A 26482-nucleotide genomic window follows, 5' to 3' on the forward strand; every position below is an offset into this window, starting at 1 on the left:
GTAAAATTGTCAAAGGAACTAGCGTCAATTCACATTAGTTCTCTTCGGAAGTGAATTAATGTCAATGACAATAATTCTAAACCCGAAAGAGAACATATGTTTATTGACTCTAGTACGCTTTGGGACTACTTAATGCCGCCTACGCAAGGAGGAGCTGGCAGTAATTAGACTGTGTTGTGGTTGTCAGGCCGTTTAAAAATAACTGTGGCTGATGTATCTGGCGTTGGTCGGCAAAATATTCATAAGATATTTATTCGCATTAAGCTCCAAAATTTTTAAAAAGCGCCGCAATCGAAAATTTGGAATAAAAAATCGTATGACTTTGAATTTCAAATTTTTTTCACGTGCTATGATACATTTAAAGATATTTTTTCGAATTAGTTTCCGAAGTTTAAAAAAAAAGCTCCACAGTCGGCGTAGTTATTTATTTTAATATACGATAAATTCAGATCTAACCCTCCTATTCGCTACAGAAAACCCAAAGGACGACATGGGACAAACTGATTAGTATAACATCAAAACCTCTTGAATACGCTAATTCTAACCTAACTATCACTAACTCACACGAGCTGGACGATGCGGTAGATAATTTAGAGCGCGCTTTTACAATATCTTACAACAAATCTACGGTGAACTTAGGGCGCTAAGAAAAGTACGTTAGTTATATAACGAATGCTTCTTAACTATGATATGGCAACCATACTATGAGGCACTCAAGAAATACAAGAAACCAATAAGGATAGAGAAGGCCGAGTCTTGGCAATCCTTCTGCTCGTCGATTAACAACAACCGTGAGTCGAGCAGGTTCAGCAAGATTATGTCCAAGGAACATCACAAAGATCACTTCATGAGAGGAGAGGATGGGATGTGGACGAAACATCCTCTTGGACACTCATTTCCCTGACTGCGGTAACCCCACATCTGACCAAAGTACGCGGCGCCCGCTGCTTTCCTCGGACAGGTTGCTAGACTCGGTCTTTAACAGGGAAAAAATAATATTCGCTATTAATAGTTTCTCCCCCTTCAAATCACCTGGCCCTGACGGTATCACTCCGGTGATGCTCCAGAAACTCGGTGAGCCTATTGTTCTTTGGCTGGGAAGGATGTATAGAGCGAGCATTGCTCTAGCCTACATTCCTCAAAGCTGAAGATCGGTTAGTCATTTTCTTACTCAAAGCAGGCAGAAGATTACATGAATACCCTAAATTACATGAATACCCTGAGCTCATAGGTGCCATATAGATACCTACACTACAAAGAATACACTCTGGCTCCCCTTTTAGATATAGAGGGAGCCTTTAACAATATAGAAAACAGCGCTGTAACCAACGCCCTGTACATGGCTGGTGTAAACAGCCTTGATTGCCAACAGACGAAATCAATGAGTTAGGTTACAACTACCCGCCATATGAGCAGAGGAAATCCCCAGGGAGTTCTCTAGCCGCTTCTGTCGGTTGTCGCGCGAACGAAATTCCACTGGAGCTCAATGAAAATGGAGTGAAGATAGTTGCATATGCAGACGTAGTCGTAATTGCTGTATCAGGTCCGTTCCCCTCGACTTTAAGTTAAATACTAGAAGGGACGATTCGAAGGCTTTACGATTGGGCAGCCAAAAGCGGCCTTAACGTAAACCCTAGTAAAGCGGAGCTGATACTGTTTACTAACAAGGACAAAAAACCACAGTTTCGTCCGCTCTCTCTAAATGGTACTGCCCTCACTCTGTCTACGAAAGTCAAGTATCTGTGCGTCGAAATAGACAGCAAGCTCAGCTGGAAATCAAATATCGAGCGTAGGGTCGAAAGGCTGACATAGCCTTCTATTCATGTAGGAGTACCGTCAGCAAAAATGGGGTCTAAGACACAAACTTGTGATGTGGCTATATACGGCCGTCGTCAGACCGATACTAACATGTAGAGCCATAGCATGGTGGCCGGCCATGGACAAAGAGTACAACATTAAGAAGATGGATAGATAGATACATAGTATGGCCACAGTAGTATACTCAGGAGGCTTCCCTGTATGGCTCCGTCATCTGATTATCTTACGCCATCACTAAGTTTTAGCAGGCGTCATAAGGTTAACTTTCCCTCAAGAGGCGACTGGACGGGCGGCAGATTGCAAAGCAAGGACGCAATTTCAGTCTACATCAACCGTTCCAAAATGGAGTGCGGTGTGGAAGCTGGTGTCTTCTGCGAACATCTTAAGGTGTCGCTGTCTGACCGTCTAGCCAATTTTGCTGGTATCTTAGAAGCGGGAGTTCTGGGCATAGGAGAGCGTGTACGCTCCTGTCGGAAGACTCGATGGAGGGCATTTACTGAGATAGGCAAGCAGCGCTCATAGGGCTTAACTCCGCCATCACTTCGTCTAAGGCCGTCAGCAGCTGCAAGAAATCGTTTCAAGATGCAGCTAACTTCGCAAACATAACGCTCATATGCGTACCTGGTCACAGGAACATCGGGGGCAACGAGAAGGCAGACGAATTTGATAGGGCAGGGGCACTGCTGGAGGCTGTCGAGATGCATCGTACACTTACATCATTTAAAAGAAACATACATAGCAGATTCAAGGAGAGAGAACAGAGGACCTACTAAAAAGGTCAAGGAAAGAAATCTTTATAATCACTGCCACAATAACGAGACACAGGCCGCATGGCCTGCATGCTAAACAAAATGGGGATCCCTTTTAAAAAGCAGCCACAGATGCATGTAAACAGCGAAGCTAACAGCAAAGACAATATTTCACATACATCAAGGGTCGGCGCGCCAAAGCTCAATTGAGCCAGACTTGCTTCACACATATTCTTACTCTCCATCGATCAGTCGTTAGAGAGAGCAATGAATAAACACTGCGCACGGCTGTCGCGCAAATGTTAAGTAATATGAGAAATAATATGATGGGAAACACAACTGGTAAGACGGCCTTTCCATAACTTACTCATAGTGAAAATATGTTTGGGTTTCTACCTACATATTTGGATATGTTAATAACATTTCAAAATGTGAGTTTTTTGTTTTTTAGTATCCTAGTTCTGAATTGTAGCCAAACTTGTCACAAAACTGACAATTTACCAAAATATTTCTAAAATATCTACGAGTCATCCTAGATAGTAAGTTATCGTGGAAACTCCATGAGGAAAGGAGAGCGAAACAAGCCTCCGCGGCACTGTATGCATGCAAGAAGATGCTAGGATGCACGTGGGCCTATCACCCAAATTCTCTCATTGGGTATTTACAGCTATTGCCAAACCCATGCTTTACTATGGTGTCCTTGTTAGGTAGACTGTCACACAAAAAAGTACGTATACCAAAACACTAGAGCGGGTATGCAGATTATCAATTATTAGCAAACGGGAGCCCTAAAATCTACCCTGATAACAGCATTGCATCCCACATGCAGACCTAATGGCCAAAAATATCAAGGCTTAAGGGGATCCGTACGATATGTCGAAAAAAAAATTGTCGAAAAAAGAAAAATTACCGAAAATGAGAAATGAAAGTTGAAATTGGTATACTTAAGGCAAAACTCCAAAAACAAAATTTTAAGACAGTGTGTTATTATTATGGTTGTAAATTATGACAGCATCAAAAAAAATATACTTGTACAATGAATGGTGGGCGTTAAGACTGCACCAATATAAAAAATTTTTTTCCTAATCACAACAACTTAATTTTTGGAAATAGCAATCATATATCTATATATATAAAAGAAAGTGGAGTTAGTTACACTACGCATAACTCAAGAACGGATGAACCGATTTGGCTGAAAATTGGTGGAGATGCAGCTTAGAACCAGGGACATAGCATACTTTTTATCTCGTCCTGGCTAGGGTCTTGAGATCAAACCGTGGACCTGGGTAATCCTGGGATTTGTTTGTACAATATGAGTATCAAATGGAAGCTGTTTATGAGTTTTGATACTGGGTATTTTTCGTACCCCTGGGTGACTAGGGTCTCGAGATATAGGCTAAAACGTGGACCCGGGCACCCCTAGAATGTGTTTACACAATATGGATATCAAATGAAAGCTGTTGATGAGTGCTTTAGTACAGGGTATTTTCATACCTATTGGTGACTAGGGTCTCGAGATATAGGCACCCCTAGAATGTGTTTATACAATATGGATATCAAATGAAAGCTGTTGATGAGTGCTTTAGTACAGGGTAGTTTTCATACCTATTGGTAACTAGGGTCTCGAGATATAGGCAAAAACGTGGACCCAGGCACCCCTAGAATGTGTTTATACAATATGGATATCAAATGAAAGCTGTTGATGAGTGCTTTAGTACAGGGTAGTTTTCATACCTATTGGTGACTAGGGTCTCGAGATATAGGCAAAAACGTGGATCAGGGTAACAACAGGGTGTGTTTTTACATTATGGGTATCAAATTGAAGCCGTTGATGTGTCCTTTACTACAGATTATTTTTTATACCGCTGGGTGACTTGGGTCTCGAGATATAGGCCAAAACGTGGACACGGATACCCCGAGACAATGTTTATACAATATGGATATCAAATGAAAGCTGTTGATGAGTGCTTTACAACAGGGTCGTTTTCATACCTATTGGTGACTATGGTCTCGAGATATAGGCCAAAACGTAGACCCGGAAACCTCTAGAATGTGGGTGTAATATGGATATCAAATGAAAGCTGTAGATGAGTGCTTTAGTAGAGGGTAATTTTCATATCCCTGGGTGACTAGGGTCTCGAGATATAGGCCAAAACGTGGGCCCGTGAACGCCTAGATAGTGTTTTTACATTATGGGTGTCAAATTGAAGCTGTTGATGAGTTCTTTAGTACAGGGTAGTTTTCATACCTATTGGTGACTAGGGTCTTGAGATATGGGCCAAAACGTGGATCAGGGTAACACTAGGATGTGTTTTTACATTATGGGTATCAAATTGAAGCTGTTGATGTGTGCTTGAGTACTGAGTAAGTTTTACACCGCTGGGTGACTAGGGTCTCGAGATATAGGCCCAAACATGGACCCGGATACCCCTAGAATATGTGTGTATTATGGATATCAAATGAAAGTTGTTGCTGAGAGCTTTAAAGTAATTTTCATTGTGATATTCGATTTAGTCGCATCAACCTGGCAAAACTGATAAATATGCATGCGAAGCCGATATAAAGACATGAATTAATAATACCCACATACCTATTTACATACGTCCTATTCGATTTGCCTGAAACTTGGTATATAAATTTGTCTATATTAGTATTTACGATGCTTTTTTCCGGGAAGTAGACCAGAGACGGACTGGGATTGTGATTAGAACTAGGACTGAGACTGAGACTCGGAGTGGGACTGGAACAAAATACATACCACCCTCTGGGACTGGCAAAAATATATGAAGAAGAATGAGAAAAACTTGAGAGAAGAGAAAAGAGAGAAGGAGACTGAGAAAGAGATGAAATGAGACGAAGATGGAGATAGATGAAGCGAAAAATATGGAGGGAGGAGTGAATACAAAGATTAGGAAAAAGTGTAGAGGCGAGGACAGAGTTATACAGAAAAAGCTTATTAAAATGTATGCAGACAGACCAAATTTAGGGCAGAACAACGTCTGCCGGGTCTGCTAGTATAATATAAAAAAAGATTAAACAGTTACACTTAACTCACAAAAATTATCAAACTTCGAAAATTGTTTGCCAAAATTTATAGCTTATTATATTTTGTTCACTCTACACGGTATATTCATTCATACATACATGCACATTAGCAGCACGTTGAATTTTTTGGTTACAACAGAAAATGGCTTTCATTAATTTCAAATTAAAGACACAAATTACATAACATAATTTTACTAAACAAACTAAATTTATTTCAAAGTTACATTTTAAAAACCATATTTATATGAAAGTATCCAGAGTTACAAATAAATTACGGACGCGTTAGCATAGCGAAGTGGAATGGGTGTATAACTTCATCCCGACTTACAAAATCCCGACACGACCAAATCCCGACAACATGTAAATTGGGAACTTTATATTTATATTTTATCAGTATTTTTGAATAAGCTGGATTCAGTTTTCACTCAGTGATAAAACGATGCCATAAAAAATACACATCTTCGGGATTATTCTATTATTTTAGGCACCCCTTTTGCGTAGGCTACCTTCGGCCGCGACTCATAAAAATAATCCTTAGCCGATCCAATCCGGCTACGCGATCCACAGTATATCTGCGCAGAACACTTTACTGCGTAGGCGTCCTTTGGCCGCGCTTCATAAAAATAACCCTTAGCCGATCCAACACCGGCTACGCGATCCACAGTATTTCTGCGTAGGCGGCCCTCTTTGTTTAATAACGAAATTTTAGTAAATTTGTCTGGATTATGTGCTGTCGGGATTTTGAGTTGTCCGGATATTGTGTTGTCGGGATTTCGTTATGTCGGGATTTTGTTATGTCTGGATTGTGTCTTGTCGGGATTTCTGAAAATTGTCGGGATTATGATTTGTCGGGATTTTGAAAGTCGGGATTATGAGGTGCACCCAGTGGAATATGCTAAATTTCTCAAAACTTCAACTTTTGTATACTCTGTCTTTTTATCAAGAATATTTCGAATGCCTTCTTTTCTCTTTTGATATACTTTTTTAGGTTTTTTTGCATTTACAGTACTAATTAAGCTGATTTTATTGAAAAAAGTTGATGATTTGTTGTGCATATTTAGGTTTACCGTTAGCTCGCATATATTTAGTTGGAGCATTTACATGAATAGCCCTGTGCAAAGCAGAAAGAAAAATACTTCCTACGAAAGAGTAAATGTATACATTTTTCTTCGGCATTTTATTTTTCGATATTTTAATTCTCTCTCTCTTAGACATTTTTTTTTCGGCATTTCTAGTTTCGACATTTAAATTTTCGCCATATCGTACGAGACCCGGCTTAAGGCCTCGGGGCACGTTGAGTGCAGGCCGTATGGCCATAGCAGTATAGCGCCATCTAATATCGGGCAAATGGAATATATGGTCCGTGTCTGAGCTTCGAAGGAGTTCTGGGGGCCACAATTGAGTCGGAAGGTTGGCGCCAGGGTGCAGAAATGGCAGAACATATTATACACGTGTATATCGATAGGTCCAAATTAACGGAAGGTTAGGTCTGCTGTTTAGTGTGTCGATCTAGAAATAAGTACATCCTACAGGCTGCCAGATTACTGCAGTGTCTTTCAGGCTGAAATTATAACCCTGAAGAAATCAGGAGAGATTCTGGAGAAAGCGTGCTTAAGCTTCAGTAGCGTCAATATATATGCACAAAGGGGCTCATATCTCTGAAAAAAGAACCTTAGGCTCACGATGAGCATACTAACTGGGCACTGCTATCTGGCGTCACATGCTTATAAGTTAGGCCTCGTCAGTAACAGCAGAGCAGAGCTGCTACTTCTGTGTTCATGTCCTGCACTCGCCAGGTCAAGGCTCCAGCTATTTGGGGCGGCAGAGTTGCCAGATCTCGAGGTAGCAATTAAGCTAGGTCCTAGAAAACGTCTAGTATGTGCCAAGAGGACAGAGTTATTCTATAACATAAGTCCTGGCACCTCACGTTTGGTCGTCAAACAAATTCTGGTACCACTAAGGACACATTCAGTCTGCGTGAGGTCTTATTGACCCGCCGGAACCTAACCTAACTATAATCACTGAAAATTTCGTTGAGTTATCTTTAAAAGCTTTTTTAAATTAAATTTTTTTATTAAAGTACCGAAAATTTTATTGTAAAAAAAATTGTTTTATTAATTGTTTGGGAAAAAATTGAAACAACACTCACAAGGTATTATTGAAACAGCTGTCGCCTTGTCCGTCCTGATTTCGAGCTGCTAAAATTTCATTTAAATAATTGCTTGCAAAAAAATGCGTGAATGCATTTAAAAGCAAATGAGCAATCCCCGCTTTGCAATAACAACTAACTATCATAGCTAATTTAATTTAATGATGCCTTATGACTATTATAACTATTGTTATTGCTGTCCTTAAGATGAACAGGAGGAAACGGTTGAGCGTCTGCTGTGCGAATGCCCAACACACTGTCGAAGCAGAATAAAGTTTCTTGGAAAGCCCTTTCTCGAAAGCCTCCAAGAACTGAAGGATGTTAGGCCGGGAGAGCTTCTAAAATTTATAAACTCCACGTGATGGATATAGGGGGACGGGTTTTCCATGAGACGCCTGAAAACGTTTATTAGTCTTCTTACAACACCCTTTCATTGGTTAACTCACGAGTTTATGGTATCAAAACGGCGCATGAGCGCTAATTGGAGTCAACTGAGACTCGCCAATCCAACCAACCAACGAACTATTGTTATTACTAATGTTATTATTACTATTATTATTGTTATTATTATTACTATTAGTGTTAATACTATTTATAGAATATTATTAATATATTTACACCTCTGTCTATTGGTTACTTGATATACATAGTTCATTACAATTTTGTTTCCTGCTGTACTTTAAAAGATGTTAAATCTCATTGTACTAATTTTTTATTTAAATAAATGAATGAATGAATGAATTTAAATAAACGTACAAGCAAAATTTTTATGCAAAAATGTAATTTTTTTTTTTCGAAATAATTTCAATTATTTGATAAAATGTTCACCGCTTTGACAATAGCGGTGGCAAAAAACGGTGATGAACTGGAGTCTTCTTATTTTACATTTTAGAGTTTATTATCTGTTATTTACTTCTATTTTAGTTTTTATCGACAAAATAAAAAGACGCCACTCACATACGCTTCCCAAGGCAGTCGGTTCTATGTACCGGAGCGACCCAACGTGCTCGTAACTTTAATAAATATTTTGTGGCTCCTTGCTGTTCACGCCCAAGGGCGTCCCGTAGTCTACGCCTTAGCCCCCCCCCCCCCCCCCCCCCCACTACCTTCCAGCAGCTCAGCAAGCCACAAACAAGTACCCGCCCCTACGGCGCCACCAGCTCATACGGCTGCTCCCACTCATAACTACAATCTCCGTAGTAGAGTGGGTAGCAATGCCGAGCATCAGCCCCCGCCCTCGTCTTCTTCCCCCTCTTTTCAGGCAGCAATCGTGTAGGTAGGGAAACAGACTCTTAGTCCCTACCACCTTTTGCACCGTTTGCCAGCACACAATATATATGTTTGCGACATCCGCCCAATGCAGCTCCTGCCTTGGACCGTACCACTTTCTTAGATGTTCTGGTCTCCGCGACGGAAACCCCCCAACGGGTTTCATTGCGCCATGTTGCCAGGCCGCAGACCCAAATACGCCGGGTACGCCAATGCTTACCCAGGGACGTCCAGTCCCAGGGCCACAACAGCAATTGCGTCCTAGCCTTTCACAACCCAGGGTTAGTCAACCGTCACTTACTCCTGGAGCCACGACGTCTCCCCCGCTGCACTTCAGAATTCTGCAGTTGAACTGTAATTGATTAACTGGCAAGATCACGCGGGTTAGGGGGTCAGAATATACTCGCGGTAGGCATGCCTGTCATAAGAGGTGACTAAAATACCAGATTCAAGGGGCTGTGTAGCGCAACCCTTCAGGTTGCCAACGCAATATATAACTTCTCCAAACCCAATTGTCAACCTCACCTATCCGCGGCGAATGCTGTTTTAATAACAGACGAGGCTCTGGCGACTCCAAGCTCCATGAGGAGCTTGGGAGTGGGGAGGGAGGGAATGGCCTGAAGGTTTAATGTGGCCACATAAATCGTTCCCGAGATGGTCGGGCTAGCACCTTCATGGTGCTGTGGTACCGGAGCGTACCGGATCTGTATCCGGCAAAGGACCACCACATCGATAACAACCCCCCCCCCCCCCCCCAGACTTCGGGGAGCAACCTTATCGCCACAACAACAACAACATCACAGAGATAGTCGATCTCATGAAGCGGGACAAAATCCGCATTGCTGCCATTCAATAGACTAAACTCACAGCAAGATCTGCTCTGCACACCTGCTCTGGGTATAATGTCCACAGAAAAGATCGCGAGAGCGGAAATGAAGGCGGCCTAGCGTTTATCATACACCACTCAGTGCAATATCATATAGTTGTCAGGGACAATGTCCAAGAACGTCAGGGCTTATCTGCCCGGTCAGGCGATGCAAACCTAGAAATCATCAACATCTACATCCCTCCTGCCACCTACTGCCCCAGCGAATACCGGCCTAATATCGCATTACTCACTGGCGACAATCGCATTATCTTAGGCAATTTTAATGCCCATCACGACCTATGGCATTCAAACTTGCAGGCGGACAGCAGGGGTGAGGTGTTGGCGGATCAAATAGAAGAAACGACGTTCTGCACAATAAACGGAGACGCCCCCACTCGTATGGTAGGAAGCTGTCACAGTTCGTCAGATATATCAATCGTGAGCGCAGGACTCGTAAACTGCGTCAACTGGCAGCCGATGGTAACATTGGCATCCGGCCACCAGCCAATACTTATTTCGCTCGAGCGTACCGCCTACTTCATAGTCACCGAAAAACGCACTTTCATAAACTTTAAAAAAGGAAAGTGGGATGAATACAAATCCTTTACAGACAGCCGCTTTGCTACCCTCCCTATCCCGACTGATGCTCTCCAAAGGGAGCGCGCTTTCCGCAAGTTCATTGAATCCGCATCGGCTCGCTTTATTTCCGCCGGAAGAATTCCCGAAATTCGGCCTCATTTTCCGGCGGAGGCCGCAAATTTATTTATTTATTTATTTGTTTAAGTCTATGAATTTTAATCCTTACAGACTATGATACAATGAAAATTTAAAAAATACTTATGCCTAAAAGTAATCGGTTTACTTAGAAAGCAGACTTCAAAATATTCATAAATTCAGCCCTTTGTATAGAGAAATCAAGAGCAGCGGAATTACTTATTGAGTTAAGCTCCCGAATAGCACGCGTAATGGGAGCATTACCAGCGTAATTCGTTCTGAAATAATCGTAAAAAAATGGAAAGGAATTTCTGAGAGATCTTTGGGGAACATTAAATCGAATCCTTTCCAGCAAATAAGGGCAATCAATGTAGCCATTAATAACATTATACATGAATGACAAGCACAGTATAGATCTACGATTTTCCAAAGACTTGAGGCTTAAAAGTAAAAGACGTGCAGAGTAGGAAGGAATCGGCTCTGAAAAGTTTAACGGCCGAAGGGCATATTTAAGGAAAATTTTTTGAATTCTCTCAATTCTACAAATGGCCGTTTGGTTGCTTGGTCTCCAAATGAAGACAGCATATTCAATATGAGATCTTACGTATGACGTGTAGAGCAGCTTAAAGGTATAGGGGTCTGAGAATTTTGAAGCATTGCGCCGTACAAATCCGAGCATAGAATATGCTTTCGATGTTACGTAGTTAATGTGATTAATGAAGGAAAACCTTTTGTCAAAAACGACACCCAGGTTTTTAATCTCATCAACACATTGAAGTTCATAGTTAGATATACTGTATTTTGTAGACAAATTGTTAGTTGATTTTGAATAAACAATGTGGAAGCATTTTTGGGTATTTAAAGAGAGACAGGAATTCAGGCACCATTGCAGCTTTATGGCATCTTCTTGCGATTTAATAGCTGAGAATATTTTTAAGTCATCTGCATAAAGTAAACGTTTTGCAAACGAAAAACAACTGCTGATGTCATTAATAAATAATATAAATAAAAGTGGGCTTAGTATACTTCCCTGGGGAACGCCAGAAGTCGCAACGAACGGACTAGACATTTTCCCATCAATGGTAACAACGCAGTGTCTATTACTTAAATAAGAACGAATCCACAAAAGAAACGTTGAATGAAAACCAATACAGCTTAATTTTTTTATCAGAATTGTGTGAGGAACTCTATCAAAAGCTTTGGAAAAGTCAGTGTAAATGCAATCAACCTGTAGTCCAGCAGAGAAAGAATCTACACAGTATACCAGCAAGATTTGAAACCGTGGACCTAACAGCAACAAACCCGTGCTGGTGGGGTGATATAAGGGATTTAACAGCAAAACTCAACTTGGCATTCACAGTATGCTCAAAAATTTTAGAGAATGTGGACAGCTTGGATATTGGTCTATAGTTACGCACATTGTTCTTATTTCCACATTTGAAAACGGGCGTAATCGAGGTGAGCTTCCAATAATCGATGAACGTCCCAGATGATAATGATTTATTGAAAATCAGAGTCAACGGATAGACCAAGGCTGGACAGTTTTTTAACAAGAGAGAAGAAAACCCATCAACGTCAGTTTGAGATGAGGATTTAAGTATAATAATAGCCTTACTAACATCCTCACAGGAGAGAGTAAGCGTACCGAAGTTCAGGATACTAACGGCATCCAATGAAAAATCAACCGCTTTATTATTATCATCCTGAGAAAAATTTGACTTAAAAACTCAGCAAATAAGTTCGCTGCCTCACTTAGAGATCGCGCAGGCTGATCATCAAGGAAAACTCCAGAGGGTACACTGGAGCCACCTTTTTTTTGACTTTATATAGTTCCAAAAAGTTTTAGGATTCGATTTAATATTCGACTCAATATTATGAATATAGTTATTGTACAGAAACTTATCTAAATGATTAAATATCTTTAAAGAGTGCTTGTACTTAGTAAAGAATATATGATTCTTTGAGCGTTTGAAGTTACGCAAATATTTATTTTTTATGTTCTTCAGTTTTTTTAATTCTTTCGAATACCACGGAAGTTTATACGGCCTTTTTCGCTTTACCGGAATTTTATCCAAACAGTGACTAAATAGAATGGATTTGAACGTGGAGAAGCAGTTAGAGGTATCAAGTCCCTCCAGTAATTCGTCCCAGTTTATTTCCATTAAAAAATCGTTAAATCTAGGAAAATCACACGAATTGAACTTGAAAGTTAATCTGCTATCTCAAGTATCCGACGCATAATAATAAAAACTACAAGTAATGACCAGGGGTAGGTGATGCCTATCCTTGGGAATAACTGCATTAGAGCATTCGCTGACTTCACAATTAATGTTGTCACTTATAAATACTAGATCCAATAATCTATTTAGGGCATTAACACAATTACTAATTTGCTTTAAATTGAGACTCAATAAATTATCAATGAAATACAGTTCGTGATTCAAAGAAAGATTATTAGGTGTGAGACCATAACTGGAAACATTTGTTGACCAGTGAATATTACAAAGGTTGAAGTCTCCAAGCACGCAGAGGTGGTCATCATTAAGGTTTCGTAAAACAAGAGAGATTATGTTATCAGCATGTGCTTTGTATACATCAAATGCGCTGCCTGGTGGAACATACGAGGCAAGCAGATATAGGGAGCCTTGTGCACCAGAACCAGAACCATTTATACACACGCAGATTTGGTCAAGTAGCGAGTCGTCATTGTTCAGCGGAAATAAAAATGAACGCAGCTGGCGCTTGACAGCAATTAAAACACCACCACCGCGAATGCAACCAGTTTTCCCAGCATCCCGATCTTTGCGATAGACATTGAAAAGATTTGAGTCAAAGAACTCACTGTCAAAAAATTTTTCTTTGAGCCATGTCTCGATGAAGGCAAAGACATCATAATCCATTTGCGCAGTAAAATTATACACAAGATCAGACTTGGTTCTCATGCCAGATACATTGTGAAAATATATCCTTAAGTCGTTATTGCTGTTATTAGCTGTTATTAGATTTCTCCCTACTGTGTGCGAGGAGGCTTTTTGTGAGCCTTCCGAAAAAACTGAAAAGGCTTCACCGTAACATTAGTCGGCCAAATTTCGGAGCTGAGCAATTTGTCAAATGATGACTCAGGAACTCCCAACTTGAAGCTAACTCTGTTCAGATTTGCCAACGCAACATCTTTTTTTACTAGCTTCGTACAACTTAACGCGGTTTTATTTAAATTAGCTTGCCTAGCCACATATTCAATTATATTATCTTCAGTTACAGATGGCGAAAAAGACGATATATGTAGCCATTTGTAACGATCAGCAACCACCAGATCGCTCGATGCGTTAGATCCTTTAATAAGAATTCGAGAATTAGTATTTTTCATTTTAGTTCTAGTTTTTGACACATTTGCCCCCTGTCCATCTTCCTTAATAGACGCATGAGTGGATGAGGAAGAAGCCGAAATATCCGTCATTGGCACGGCCGTAATTATGGATGCATACGTATTGCGAGAATTGTTCGAAGTTGAAATAACACTCTGAGGCGTCGACGTCACAGCATTGGACACCGTTGTATTAGTAGTGCAAGCAGCAGCAGTACTAATATTTGAGATTGCACTAATCGATACCACAGATGATTGAGGATTCATAGGCACTGACGTCACAACACTAGGCGTTGACGTTTTAGTAATGCAAGCAGCAGCACTAGCCGATAGTACGGATGGTTGGGCACTCACTGGCACTGACGTCACAACATTATGATTTATTGCATCCGCATGCACTGACGTCACAACACTAGGCGACGTGATTGTAATGTCACAAGCAGCAGCATCAACAGCAACAGGCGAGCAATCATTCTCATGCACTGACGTCACAACGTTCGCTGTATTAGAAGTATGTGATATGTAAGCATACTCATTAGTTGTGGGCGGCAGATGAGAGGGATTACCATTCCACACATCGGCATTACTCATGACTTGTTTAGCTAGAGAACGTGACCTTATAAGACAGCTCGATCCCGGCGACCCCCAAATAAGGGTTATAAACAGACGCATCAGATTGCTTCTGGATGAGCACAAGCGAGCGAAATGGGAGGAGCATCTAAGTCGTTGTAATCTCTCTGCGGGTGTAGGTAAGCTTTGGTCCACCGTAAAGTCCCTATCGAATCCGTCCAAGCACAACGACAAAATTTCCATCGCCTTTGGCGATAAAGTGCTGTCGGATGCGAAAAATGCGCGAGCGGTTTTAGCCGACAATATATAATGCATTCTACGGTTGACAAAGTTAGACGGAGGGCCAACAGACACGCACATAAACACAAATTCAGCGCGTCCCCAATTACCAACACCGCCAAAGAGGTTGAGGATGCCATCGGTCAAGCTAAACCATCTAAAGCAGTGGGCCCAGACGGCATAGCCATGCCGATGCTTAAAAGCATAGGAAAAGAGGGTTCCAAATATTTAGCACATGTCTTTAACCTGTCTCTGTCTACCTTTGTCATCCCCGAAAAATGTAAAATGGCTACGGTGGTCCCGCTACTAAAGCCTGGGAAACCAGCTAACATAGGAGAGTCATATCGTCCGATATCTCTCCTATCGACAGTAGCCAAGGTGCTTGAAGCCATTTTGATCCCCTATTTCAAAGCAAATTTGCAACTAGCATGGCTTTAGAAAACTTATTAGCACAACCACCGCGATAAATGCCATTAGCATCCAGATAAATTGCGGTTTAAGTCAGAACCCCCACCATAGAACAGTTACTGCAAGACCTGGAAGGATCTACCCTTCCCCCAGGTCTTAAAAGGTGGACCGCAAATTATTTGGGTGACCGGCAGGCATAGGCGCAATTTAGAAACGCAACATCAAAACCAAGAAGAATTAAACAAGAGGTGCCACAGGGTGGTGTCCTATCCCCACTTTTGTTTAACTTCTACATATCAAAGCTACCTTCGCTACCAGGAGTAACTATCGCTTCTTACGCCGATGAATGCACAATAATAGCCATAGGCCCAGACCCACAGATCGATGAGCTTTGCAACAAAATAAACGGCTACTTCCCTGATCTCTCCAGTTTCTTCACCTCGCGAAACCTGAAATTATCACCGAATAAATCATCGGCGACCTTATTTACAACATGGACGTCCCAAATGTCGACCATTTTGAACGCCCACTTCAACGGCACTACGCTACCGATTGTCTTACACCCCAAAATCTTGGGTGTGTCGTTCGATCAGGATTTACATTTTGGTGAGCATGCAGCCGCAATAGTACGGAAACTCCAGAGCCACATACAAAGCAATTGGCCAGCCGATTGCATGCTATGCGTCCCCGATATGGTCGCCAAGCCTAAACACTACTCACTGGAAGAAGCTACAGGCCTGCCAAAATACTGCCCTCAGAACCGCCACGGGTTGTCTTCTTATGTTCCCAGAACACCATCTACATCATGAGGCGGGAATACTCCCCATCAGGGAGAGAAATGAAATGCTAACCAAACAGTTTCTGTTGAATACCCAACAGACATCTGATTGATGAGCCAACACCGCCCAGGGGCTTAAGGAGTCATCTCCGTAAGCATTATGAGGAAATACGGCACCTGAGAACACAGCCGTATGAAGCCAAAAAACACAAGCAGTTCCTCAGTGAACTCCACAAACAGGCGTCGGACCTCTATGCCAGGAATTGCCCGGTGAATCCTGTACTCAAAGAACAATACCCTAAACTTGCAGAAGAGGAACGCACAATAGAACAATTCTTCGTCTACAGGATTAACGTTAATGGCACTGCCTACGTTCATGTTATCAGCACAGCGACTACATTTTCTTGCATAATTAGCCCCACATATACGATTAGAACTAAATTCGTGTCCAGTAGAAATATTAGCGATAGAGACGCCTGGAGCGGAAATCTCATTGCCAGAGATACCAACAGCGGAAACATCATTCGCAGACACCAACAGAGGAGACTATCATTAGTAAAGATACCAACGGCGGTGGCATCAACGACAGCGGTATGATCGGCAATTGTAGTAACGGCAGAAACATCAACAGTTAACAGTTATAAAATCAACGGCAGCCACGCCAGCGGTAGGAAATCAACGCCAACTATCTCCGCGGCCATAAGTTAACGTTTCAGGAGTGTAGCAGGGGCGGCAATACGACACCTGTGCCAATTAAAATGTGGGCATAATTTTCTTTTAGATATGACTTTGAACTTGAGTCGCCATGTTAAAATGTCCTTGATAGATATTTTTACTTTTTTATGCTCAGCGTACTTTGCACACAGAGTATATTAACTTTGATTGGATAGCGGTTGGTTGCACATGTATAAAGCAATCGAGATAGATATAGACTTCCATATATCAAAATCATCAGTATCGAACAAAATTTGATTGAGCCATGTCAGTCCGCCCGTCCGTCCGTCCGTTAACACAATAACTTGAGTAAATATTGAGATATCTTCACCAAATTTGGTACACGAACTTATCTGGACCCATAATAGATTGGTATTGAAAATGAGCGAAATCGGATGATAACCACGCCCACTTTTAATATATATATAACATTTTGGAAAACACAAAAAACCTGATAATTTAGTAAATAATACACGTAGAATGTTGAAATTTGACATGTGGACTGATATTGAGACTCCTGATAAAAAATTTTAAAATGGGCGTGGTACCGCCCACTTGTGATAAAATCAATTTTACAATTATTATTAATCATAAATCAAAAATCGTTAAACCTATCAAAATTCGGCAGAGAGGTTGCCTTTACTATAAGGAATGCTTTGAAGAAAAATTTATGAAATCGGTTAAGGACCACGCCCACTTTTATATAAAATATTTTTAAAAGGGTCGTGGACGAATAAAATAAGCTATATCTTTGCAAAAAAGAGCTTAATATCAATGGTATTTCATTTCCCAAGTGGATTTATAACAATAAATAGGAAAAACTTCAAATTTTAAAAAATGGGCGTGGCACCGCTCCTTTTATGACCAAGCAATTTTTTATGTTTCGGGAGCCATAACTCGAAGAAAAATTAACGGATCGTAATAAAATTGGCTACACAAATTTTCCCTATAGCAGGAAATATTTCTAGAAAAAATGGACAAGATCGGTCAAAGACCAGGCTCACTTTTATATAAAAGATTTTTAAAAGGGTCGTATACGAAAATAATAAGCTATATCTTAGCGAAAAAGAGATTGCATCAATAGAATTTTACTTTCTAAGTATTGAACTCATAACTTAATCAAAATTAATATGTTAAACTAAATCTGTTACCAGCTCCAGTTACTTTGGGCGGGTGGCTTGGAATCACGTCCTTTCCAACCTCCCACGCATCGCAGCCCTACTCATTTGGTGTTAAATATACATCAGCTGCTCGAAATCACGTCCATTCCGACAGCACTAATAATCAATAGTTACGTTGGGGGGGTGGCTTGGAATCAAGTCCTTTCCAACCTTCCACACATCGCAGCCCTACTCATCGTGTGTTAAATATACATCAGCTGCTCGAAATCACGTCCATTCCGACAGCACTAATAATCAATTCCGTTGCTCCACATCACAGTCGATCCCGACAACTGATTTAATAATATATATACATATTTTATAATATAATTTTGCTCACTATGTATGCTTCTGTAATTTATTCTGTAATCCGTAATTATACTTAGTCTGATTAATTTTTAAATTTGTAGACTAATAAATAAATAAATAAATTGAATTATAACATTGAATTGGAAAACACTAAATTTTTTTAAAATGGGTGTGGCACCAGTCCTTTTATGACTAAGCAATTTTCTATGTTTCGGGAGCCATAACTCGAATAAAAATTAACATATCGTAATGAAATTGGGTAAACAAATTTTCCCTATAGCAGAAAATATTTCTAGTAAAAATGGACGGGATCGGTTAAAGACCACGGCAACTTAGATATAAAACAAGTTTAAAAGGGTCGCAGACTAGAATAATAATCTATAACTTAGCATAGTTTTGAATCAATGATATTTCACTTATCAAGTTTTATTGTAAGAGGAAATGGGGAGACATTTTTCTTCAACGGGCGATGCCACGTGTTATGTAGAAAAGTAATTTATGTGAAATGAAATGTAGAATTGAAGTTCACGCTGAGTATATAATGTTCGGTTACACCCGAAATTAGACACCTTTACTTGTTATTTTAAATATAGTAAATTGATTTTTAACAAATAGCAACTATTTTCAGTTAATAATAAGTACTTTTATATAACAAAAATGGGTATGAAGGAAAAGTATAAAAAGAAATTTGGCTTCAGTGCAGAATACATACATTTGTCAAATTAAAAAAATTTATATGAGTATCGGTAGTGGTGTTTATGGTGAGTTCAATCGTATAATTTTTTTTTTGTGCAAATAATAACTATAGGGGTAATTCCACGTCAAAAGGTAAATTTTACATTTTTTTTGAACAAAATTTCTTTGAAACTATTGAGTCAATCTTGAAAATTGTAATGTCTTTAGATAGGTAATAAAACAAGTTTTTTTTTGATATATAAAACATTTATATTTAGAAGAAATTTCTAAAATAAAATTATGTTTTTATGGGAAAATGATTGCTAACTTATCATAAATCGAATAATAAGTCGAAAAAATGTGTTATTGACAAAATACTTTAATACTATCGTGTTGAAGATAATTTCATTACCTTTAATTAGGTAAATATATCTTTATATGGGAAGGTATAACTTTATTATTCCTAAATAATAAGCGAAGAACAAAGAAGGTGTCATATGAGTTCAATTATTTTTATCGATGTAGGTATATATATGATGTTATTTATGTATGTATGGGTTTATGCATTGTATTAATTAATTGCAAAAATACATAATGTATAACATTGCTAAGTTTTTATTGCTAAAATATAGGTCAAAGGTAAACTATTTAAAATTTTGCATTCGTGAACGAGCTGATATTACTTATAACTCTTATGTTTATTGTTATGTTAGCCGATCCAAAAACGGCTGCGCCATGCACAGCAATTCTGCGTAGAACACCTTTCTGCAAAGGCGGCCTTCGGCCGCGCTTATAAAAAATAACCCCGACTTGGCATGGCGTAGCCCAGGGTTATCGTTCACGAATGCAAAAAAGAGCTTTTTCAAATTTTTGGTAAATAAAGACTAGAAAAGTTAAAGATATATATACATCAGATGAAAGGTATTTTTATAAGTTATTTTTCGATTTTTTAATTTTTGAAATCCATCCACTAGTTTCGGAGATATTTTGATTTGAAAAATTCATAATTTCGCCTTTTGACATGAAATTACCCCCAAACCTTTCATTTGCACCAAAAAAGAAATATACCGTTGGAATCAGCATACAAATCTCTATAAAGTCCGATTTTTTATTTTTTGACAAATGTATGTATTCTGCACTTGTTCCAGAAATTTCATACAAATTACAAACACAGTTATTGAAAGGTTGATATACATATGTACAAGCGTATAATGTTGCTTACATTATGTAATAGCGATCTAATTAATTAGCCTTAGTGGGTAATTTACAACAAAACCGCTAAAAACACTGCTTTATTTTGTATTAGATTCCAAGGTAGAAAAGCTGACGAAACTTTATTGGAACTTCAAAATACAAAAACAATTTCTACCACGAGAAAGCGAGACCCCTATTCCCCTAAAATTAGTGAGTTTGACATGTTTTTGTTTATGTTTTAAATTTTATTTTTACATAACATTTTTAGCAATAAAAACAATGCAAACAACACGCGAAAATTATTTCGTTCTCTGATGGTTCACTTTTTCACAAGAAAGTTCATTTTAGTGCACAAAATTTTCAAACTAAAAACAAAATTTTCATTTGTCAAAAGAAATAAAGAAAAGCCTATCGAAATACAAACTGGCTCCCTTGTTTTTAATGAACTATGTCATGGAACTATGTTTTATTTTTCTTGTATTACGTTAGTTTTATTTTGTGTGGGCTATAAGCATTATACCTATATGACACTACTTTATTTTCTATGTAAGAATATAAGAAAAAATACAGAAAAGTATCTCTTATATTCTTTGCCGCCCTCCCTCCTAATACGGTTTCAGTACTTGTGTAAGTGTGTAAACTATATTTCAAAAAACTAAGGAAATACAAGAAAAATACAATCTAGTTCATTAACAGGTAAGGAAGGCTAATTTCGGGTGTAACCGAACATAACATACTTAGCTGCCAATTTACAGCTTGCAAAACTTTTAAAGTACCACGCCCATTGCCCAAAATTTTACTGATTTTCGATTCTGCGTCATAAGGTGAACCCATCTACCAAGTTTCATCGCTTTACCCATCTTTGGTAATGAATTATCACACTTTTTCGGTTTTTCGAAATTTTCGATATCGAAAAAGTGGGCGTGGTTATAGTCCGATTTCGTTCATTTTAAATAGCGATCTGGGATGAGTGCCTGGGAATTTACATACCAAATTTCATGAGAATCCTCAAAATTTACTCAAGTTATTGTGTTTACGGACAGACGGATGGGAGGACATGGCTAAATTAATTTCTTTTTTCGCCCAGATCATTTTGATATGTATATAAAAGTCTATCTCGATTAGTTTATGTCGTTACGGGGTACCGTTATGCGAACAAAATTAATATGCTCTGTGAGTTCTGCTCAGCTGAGTATAAAAACATACATACATACATTGAATACAACGAGCCAATTTGTATTCAATAGGTTTTTTTTTTTTGACATTCGGCCGTTTTTTCTTTATTTTTTCTGAAAAATGAAAATTTTGTTTTTAGTTTGAAAATTGTGTGCATAAAAACACAACTAAAATCAACTTTCTTGTGAAAAAAATGAACCATGAGAGACCGAAATCATTTTCCCGTGTTATTTGCATAGTTTTTATTGTTAAAAATGTTAATAAAAAATAAAGTTTAAAACATAAACAAAACCATGTTAGACTCACTAGTTTTGGGGGGAAGTGGTCTTACTTACATAAGGCCTTATTAAAAGAAGCCGCTTGCTATATTAGGACCTTTTATATAAGGTTTGCGTATAGCCTACCCAAAATCAGGCTTACATAAGCTTTTATAATAACGAGGTTGAATACGGATTAGTACACCTTAGTATTACCTTATTGTAAGTTTTATTGCGCATATTAAATTGTGTGGACTTATAATAAGACACCACCTGACTTCAAATTCATATTCTTAATAGCCTATTTCAAAACATTATTTAACCGGGGGTCACTCATCGGCAGTGATTCGGAAAGCCCAGAAAGTGTCATGAAAATATTCCCTCCAAAAATGCATTTGCCAGATGTCATTTCGTTATCGTTTGGAGTCGGTGTAAAGCACATACCAAAGGAAAGAGGTTCTCAGACAGTGTGGAATGCAGAATTTACATCTTTCATGGATTCTTTGAAAGGACAAAAAGTAGATTTCATTATTAACAAAAGTTTTATCGGCCACAAACATATTACGAAAACTTATAGACTATAGTGTAGTTTTATTTATTATGTATCCCTTTTAAAACACAGATCTGTAAATTATATTTACTATTTTTTATGAAAGTGGAGTAAAAATAAACTTAAATTGTTTATTATGTTATGTATAGTAAAAATAAACTTAAATTTCGCGGGTTCGAATCGAGCTCAAGGCCTAACAATAATTTTTTATCATTATTATTGTTATGATAAATTTTTTCTTAATTGAAAAAATTTTTAAATTAGAATAGAAGAAAGAAAAAATTTAGACAACTGCCAAAGCTCGTTGTATAGATCCATTTCGGGAACTGCTAAATTCCTTCATCGGCAACGGTTAGGCGCTGCTGCTATAACCATTCAGCCATCACAGCGTTAATACAACATTACAAGAGTTCGCGGCGGACATTGAAAGATTGGCTCACCTTGCAAATGCGGACGCACCTGTGGAATACACTGTGTTCAACTTCAAACTTTCACAAATGGAGTTCGGATGTCGAATCGAAGCGAGGGACATACGCAAACCCAAAACCTACATTCGCAGAAACGTTATTACATGTCGTTAGCTTAATGTGAAAATGTGCTAGCCACTTTTTACGAATTTTACAGGAGACGAAAAAAGCTGAATAATTTTGAAATAACCTTTTTTTTCAAAACTGTGAATGAGGATACCTTAATTGCAATGCTTTTGAGTGTAGAAGCTTTGAAAAAGATAAATAAAAATCATGTATGCTAACCCAGCAGCTATTTTATGACTTAGCACAATTTCCTCACTGAAAACAAATTTTTTCTCCTGACTTAGCACTTTTTACTCAGTATGTTTTCCCATCACTCCTCTCCTTTAATGATTGAGATATGACACTAAAACTATATATTTCACAAAAAATACTATTTATTTGTCAAAATATCACTAACTATTAGCGGCCACCGTGGTGTAATGGTAGCGTGCTCCGCCTACAACACCGAATTCCCTGGATTCACACCCCGGGCAAAGCAACATCAAAATTTTAGAAATAAGGTCGCCCCTCGGCAGTGTTTGGCATGCACTCTGAGTTTATTTCTGCCATGAAAAGCTCTCAGTGAAAGCTCATCTGCCTCGCAGATGCCGTTCGGAGTCGGCATAAAACAAGTAGATCCCGTCCCGCCAATTTGTAGGAAACATTAGAAAAAAGGAGGACGACGTAAATTGGAAGAGAAGTTCGGCCTAAAATCTCTTCGGAGGTTATCGCGCCTTACATTTATTTATTTTATTTCTAACGGTTCTGATCTGGACTCTTTTGCCGGATGGTGCGCAGACAATAACTTATTTTTAAATTCAAACAAATGTTGTGTTGTGTCTTATTCCATAAAGACAACTGCCACATACTTTATCTACAAACTCAATGCTAAATCTTTTAATCGTTGTCAAGAGAGTAAAGACTTGGGTGTAATTTTTTACTCAACACTCTCTTTTTCTAGTCACATTGATTTCGTTGTTTCAAAATTTGTTGCAATGGTTGGGTTCAGTAGGCATAACACCAGTGACTTTAAGGACCCTATGACGTTTAAGGCACTTTATATATGCTTGGTCAGAAGTGGTATTGAATATTGCTCAATAATATGCAATCCTTTCTATGAATCTAACTCCTATAAAATTGAGAAAGTTCCAAAAAATTTTACAAAATTGCTTTACGTATGCTTCACTGGCCAGACGACATCCCATCATATACCAGCAGGCACAAATTGCTTGGTCTTCAGGATTTGCATGACAGAAGAACTTTTATCTCACTCATGCTTGCACGAATTGCTCTGATTTATCTACTTTGTTCATTCCATATATTCCACTGCGTGATCTTCGGCATAATAGATTATTTATCGAAATAACTCATAAAACGAATTATGCTATGAATGAACCTCTAACTAGGACTATACATCTAGCAAATCGATTCAGTAGTGTAAATGAAGAATTTAAATATTTTTTTTTGTGATCGATGTATTTTGAGCTCAGTTTTAAAACTACATTGAAATACAATGTTTCAAAAAAAGTGAAAGAGTGAGGATATGTGGATGGCAAGGAGCGTTTACGGACTGTAGATACGGGTGCATCCCATTCCATAATCCGATCAGATTTAGTCAACAGGAGAGTAAAGCCATTACTCGAACCAGGATTGCGTAAGGACACTGGCGAGTACAACCCAGTACAGGGAGAAGTGACATGTGAGGTCGTAATTGGGAAGGTCTCTGTTCTGCACAAATTCGTTGTGTCAGAAATTGTTGATGAAGTCATATTGGGAGTGGACTTTTTAGTTGACCATGGTATCAGAATCGGTATTCAAAGGAGGATTATGCGATATAAGAACAAGGATGTACCGCTTAACTTCAGTTTTGAGAAAGGGTTCAGCAGTAAGCGAGGGCTGGTGGAGGAGATTCGACAAAAAGCACAAAAGTCAAAAGCAGTAAACCGGGCAAAGATTGGTGGAATGAATGGAACACACAAATCAAAACCGAATGTACCTGCCGGAAGAACACTAGCCTTGACAAACCCAAATGGACGCGCTAAAACGAAGGAAAGAATTTTCCAGAAAGAATGCAAGGGTGGTTTCAAGCCAGGGCGCAATACTGTTGTGAAACGTCAAAACGATACTGATTATGCAAAGCTAATCCTTCAAGCTCTAGTACTACGAAGTAGTTCATTGGCCAAACAACAGAGTGTGAGGGAACGAACCAAGATAATGAGTAGTAATATGAAACACAGGTAGATTTGGTAGTGTTATACAACCCTCACCGGTGCGCCGCGGAAAGGTGTTCCATCAAAATTTCAGTGTAGCTAGGAAGGCCCGTACAAAGTTGTGAAGCGGATCAGTGATGTCTACCGCATACAAACAATTGGGAAACCATGAAATAGAAGGATGGTCAGGCTATCAGCGTTTGGATCGAGAGATTTGTCTGATCGGGAGAGAAATGGGCGAACGAAGTAACCGATAGTATAAAAGTAGCGCAACCTGAGGACTCAGGAATCAGTTTGATTTAAACACGCTATTAGTGAAGTATAATTGTAATTGTGAGGTACTACTTCAAAAGTAGTCTAAATAAAGACCATTTTGCAATACTGAATATTGGAGTTATTTATTCGACAGTTCAGCGATTCGAACGTTAGCAGAAGGTGTATAATTATCAGGAATTTCTCAAAATTTGTTACACTATCATTTCCTACGCCGACGACTGCAAGATAATAGCAACGGGACCTGGCCCTTCAAAATACGAATTAATGTCTACATAGAATAGACAGCTGTCTTCCTGGTACCATCACCGATCAAATCCAAGGCCACTATGATTACGAACGGATGACGCAAATATTGAACGTTCACGTCAATGGTGTTTCGCTACCGACTGTCAGTTACCCAAGGATCTTAGGAGCAATGGTCCATAATACTCTCACCTTCATGGCGCATGCTACCAAAATTGTATCTAAAGTACAAAGCTGCAACAAAATCCTCATGTCGCTTGCTGGCAGCACTTGGGGAAAAGAGAAAGAACCAAACCACGTACAAAGCAATTCGCTGGCCTTTCATGTGTTACGCGTCACCCGTTTGGTCGCATGGTCATAAAAACACCCACTAGGCGGAACAGAGAGTTTTTGCAAACCCAAAGGATACACGAGTCTCTAGCGTTCCTCCCACAAATTGTCACCTCCCAGCAGATCCTTGCACCGGGACTGCGCCATATTCTCCTGTTCCGGGAAGTTATGGAACTCAATTCCAGAGAAATAGTTTTGCTGCGTATGCCGGAAGATAATCTTTTGAGGACCGTCACACTCTTGCCGGTGTGTCACGTGTAAGAGATGGATACATCGCACTGGATGTTCTGAGCTACACCCCAAAACCCGTCGCACCCGTAACTTTTACAAATCTTTTGTGGCACCTTGCTGTTCACGCGCAATGGCGTCCTTTATTTTGCACCTTAGCTACATCCAACCTGTCACCTGTTGCCCCAGTGGATACTGCCCTGACATCAGCGCACTACTCACTGGGGAGAATCGCTTTATCTTAGGCGATTTCAATATCCACCACGATCAGTGGCTGATTCACAGGCGGACAGCATACGGCGTCTCCCACCGCAGCCGGTACTATGTACCAGGGCGACTCGGGACGCTTACAACGTCAGCCGGTTCTATGTGTTGGAGCAACATGGGATTTTTTCCGACCAAGGGCTGTCAGTGTAACCCCATTGACTTTGTTGCGTCCCTCCGCCAAACTGTCATCCCCGGAGCAGCTCCTTGCGCTGGACTGCTCCATACTCTCCTGCTCTGGGAAGGTATTGAACCTAACTCCGGTCCCAGGCTGTGGTTCTGCTGCATATGTCGGAAAACGATTTACCTCAGGCTGTCATACTCTTGCCAGTGTGTCACGTGTAAAATATGGCTGCATCGTTTAGGCTGTTCT

At 39.4% G+C, this 26482-nt stretch overlaps 1 protein-coding gene across 3 annotated transcripts in view; it reads right to left on the minus strand.

Moving 5' to 3' along the window:
• Window positions 1-26482, minus strand: part of Rab18 (RAS oncogene family member Rab18) — a 248239-nt gene that overhangs the window by 160824 nt on the left and 60933 nt on the right. The gene's annotated exons all lie outside the window — the stretch shown is intronic.

The sequence above is a fragment of the Eurosta solidaginis genome, chromosome 4 (genome assembly GCF_040869045.1).
Source record: "Eurosta solidaginis isolate ZX-2024a chromosome 4, ASM4086904v1, whole genome shotgun sequence".
Classification (NCBI taxonomy): domain Eukaryota; kingdom Metazoa; phylum Arthropoda; class Insecta; order Diptera; family Tephritidae; genus Eurosta; species Eurosta solidaginis.